This window comes from Pongo abelii, chromosome 4, assembly GCF_028885655.2.
Source record: "Pongo abelii isolate AG06213 chromosome 4, NHGRI_mPonAbe1-v2.0_pri, whole genome shotgun sequence".
NCBI lineage: Eukaryota > Metazoa > Chordata > Mammalia > Primates > Hominidae > Pongo > Pongo abelii.
In genome coordinates, this window is record NC_071989.2 from 65,661,498 (window position 1) to 65,665,730 (window position 4,233).

The window sequence follows — 4,233 nt, forward strand, 5'->3', positions numbered from 1 at the left end:
AAGAAAAAATAAAACACCACATACACGTATCTCACCCCTCTTCCCTTTGCCTCTCCTACTGCCTGGGCCTTCACTAGACCCATTAGTGCTGGTGGCCAAGTTGTCCTCACTCTCATATTATTTCGAACTCTTAGGTTTGAGAAGGTTGATCACAGCGGGAGGTCACAGGAAGGCAAGCAGTCTGCATTGGTTCTAGAGGGCAAAATTCCTAGATAATAGTTCCTTCCTCTGCTCACCTGGGTTGTCCTTCCTTACACTGTGGAAACCGAGGTTCTGGTGAGCCTTGTGAAGCAGCTATTAGGTCTCAGCCATTAGCACATGGGCCTCTTGGCATATTCACGCTTGGGTGAGCTAAGTCCTTGGGACAGACAGTACCACGATGGAGAGAAGAGAGAAGACACACCACCCTAGGATATTAGGGCCAAAGCCCCCATGGGGAAAGCTTGCACACCACCATCTGCACCAGAAGCAAGTAAGCAGGTGCATTTTATAGAAAGAGTAACATTTGTTTTCATGGAGGAAGTTATTATTTGTATGCTTAAAGCTTTTTAAAAATATCTGCTTTGGATAATCATTCACATGAAAACCATACACTAATGGAATTCTAGGGTTGAAAAAGATCTCAGCTCTCATCTAATTGAGCCCTTCCATTTTAATGATAAGGAAAACAAAGTCCAAAAAGTTTTCCCCAGGCTCTCGGAGTAGAGAAGCCACGGTTAGAACTAACTGAACCCAGAAAGACAGTTCTTTAAGAAGAATGACAACAACAAAAAATCCACATTATTTAATTATTAGTAAAACAATACTTCTTGAGAGAGACAGATAGAAATACAGAGACAGAGACAGAGAAAGGTGGTATAGAGCATGCAATAGGATAATATAGTGGCTAAAGTACAGGCTTTAGGACAAGCAGACCTGACTTCAAGGCTCAGCTCTACCTCCTATTAACCATATGCCCTTGGTTTAGACCACTCTGGCCCTCAGTTTCCTCATCTGTAGACATTTGGATGATAATAATAGAGCAGACAGTGATCTAACTTTTCCTTGCATATTTGTAACAGAACTCTGATCCTAGTGACAAGGATGAGGGGACAGATTACCTGGCCTATGGTCCTTAAGGCAGCCTAGGGAAATTTTGACATATATTAGTACGAATTCCCTATAAATACTTTTAATTGATAGCCCTGACTAGATGGGGGCTTGAAAATGTTTTCCCTCTGGCTCTAACTGACTTTTTTCAAAACCTTATTCCTTTGTATGCCTCAGGTAGGCCATGAACCTTGATTGGTCTGGAAGTCAGCCATGTTGGTTCCTTTCTTCTTGTGATGGCAGCTTTGGGCATGGGCATGTGAGGCAATTGTGTGTACTGTTTGGGGGAGTAAGGGACTTCTAGGAAAGATTTATAACAAGAGACATATCAGGGAAGAGACTGGATATTGCCCCATGTGGATGTGATTTAGCAGCCAGCTTGAGGTCATGATGGGAGCTTGGTTAAGAACTACCTACCATTTTGATGATGGCAGAGCAAAAATATAGAAATATCAGACCCTGATGCCACTGAATTGGGCACCCCTGTAGCCACTTTACTATGGAATGTCTCATAATGTAAGGCAATAAACTTATTTGCTATTTAAGCCAATCTTAAGATACTTATAGCTGAATGCATCCAAAGTGGTACAGTAGTACTTACTATATAAGGTTATTGTGAATAGCAAATGATAAGTGCAATAAGAGAAATAGTACACAATTGAGCATAAAGAAACTCTTCAATAAATAGTAGTTGTCAATAGTGCTGCAGTTGTTATTATTATAGGAGAATATATGCCAAAAAAATCACATATCCTATTCTTTAGTGACAAAAACTTCTTAACAGTGTCTTGATAGCCTTATATCAATTTTTAAAAATAGAAGTAAAATACTATACACATTGTTTTTCAATTCCAAGATATTTCCTAACAGAAATGTTGATGCCCATGGTAACTTGCCAAGTCAGTTGGAAATTACCTCTAATTCCCAAGAGTGTGTATCACTTAATAATCTTCCAAAGATTTGAAAATGTTGTCTTCCAACTGAAAACATTTGGATTTTCAAAATTCTTCTTTTAAATGTAGAAAAAAGTGCTAAGAAATGTTAAAGAACATAAACAACCAACATAGACTGCCCTAATGAACATTAAGGGACAGTTCCTAAGAGAGACAGGGCCTGACCACCTCAATAGAACATTTTTGTTGGAACTAAATTTTACAGTATCTACAGAGGCAGAGTGGCATTCACTGTATGGGACAGTGGCAAACACTTGATCTGTTTCCAAGGGCATGTAACCCTAAGTCAAATGACCATTAGGATTTAGGTTGCAGTTCTGGTCTCTAAGGACCACTGTGGTAACCAAGTGAACCACAGAAATTCAACCAAAGTTCAGGTGATCCAAGAGGAAATCACCAAGCAGAGAAGAAAAGAAAGGCCAATTGTCAGCTAAAGTTTCCTCCAGAAATTATGGACAGTCAGAGTGTTTCTGACTGATGAACAAGATTCAAAAACATGAGGATTCAGGAAAATCTTTACAGATGTTTTTCTTCCCCTGGAATTTGCAGTAACTATTCCCTCTGAGCTCTTTGGGCCACAGAAGCATAGAAATGCTTGTACATTGAAAGGAGTAAGGGAAATGATTAAAAATTTCCCAGGAGTTCAAACCTGTCCAGAAACTTCCTGTTTCTAACATGTGGTTTGTGAAGCACTTCCCGGTACTTTAGTGGGGATGGGATAGGGAGCGAAATCAGCCATTTGTGTAGCAATGTGGTACAGTGTGACTTTGGAGTGAAGCCAAAGGTTCTCACCCCAGCTACACTTTAGAATCATACAAAAAGTTTGTGTAAAATGCTGACACCAGGCTACCCTAGGCTACCAATTAAATCAGAATCTCTGGGATTGGGTCTAAGCATATGTAAATAGGTAGATATTTGTCTGTGTATATATGAGTTTTCTAAGCTTTCCAGCTGAGTCTAGGGGTGAGAATTTACTGAATTAGGTCTAATATTCATTCATGGCTTCCCAGCTTCTAAGCTATACAACCATGGACACGATGTTTTCTCTCTATGCCTCAGTTTCCACGTCTGCAGACTGGGTATTACAATCACAAGACAGACTAAATGATATGATGCATATAAAGAAATGAGCCTAGAACTCACTAGCTCATGTCAAGTCCAAACCCTCTGCATGGGACCTCCATTCCCCTGCAGAGTGAGGTTTACAGTGACAGAAAGAACTGGCAAGTGTAGCGGAGGGCTGGGAAGTTCATTAGAAAGAGAAGGTGACACTTTCTCTTATCTTCCCTGTCAACTGAACTTGTACATTCCTGGAAGAAAGCAAGTGTCCTGAAATAGCCATTTAAAATGAGTCTGTTAGAGTGGATTCCACATTAAGGGGGGAAAAAAGTACTTCTCTATCTCTTCTCCCTGTTGGCAGGCATACAGGAAGATGATGAAAGGGCTACCACACCCTGCTGTGGACACTGGCCAACCTGTCACAAATGTCCACAGGGAGTAAACAACAATAGTGTTGATCCCTAACATGAAAGATACAGAAAAACAAGGACCAATGTTCATCTGACATTACCTGTCAACAGGTCAGTCTTTCCATGAGATTATAAATTTGTATGTCTGCCTCCGTCAGTATACTGTAGGCTGCCTGGGAGGCAAGGACACGCTTCTTAACAATAGCCCTTTTAGTAAATACTTTCCAAGTATCAAGCATATATGTAATTTATCTCATTTAATATTCACAACGTTTAAGGATGGCACTGCTATTCTCCCCACTGTGAAGAGATGATACCTAAGGCTTAGGCACATAAGTAACTTGCCCAAGTCCAAATAGACCATGAGAATGGTCAGATTTGAACCCAGGTTTCTGTCTGGCTCTAAAGATTTTATATCTCAGGCCTTAAAAAGAAAAACCTGGCACCACCTCTTTCCAAATAACCCATGGAAATAAAAAAATTTTTAAAAATCGCCCAAAAAGTGAAAAAAAAAAATTAACATTATAATGGTGCAAAAGCAATACACATTAAGTAAAAACTACTTTGAGTACTCATACAACCATTCTGTTTTTCACTTTCAGCATGGTATTCAATAAATTACATGAGATATTCAAAGCTTTATTGTAAAAAAAAAAAGAATAAAGAAAAACCTGGTGTGTAGTATGCGCCAATATTTGATGAATGAAGGAAGTTGGGTTTTT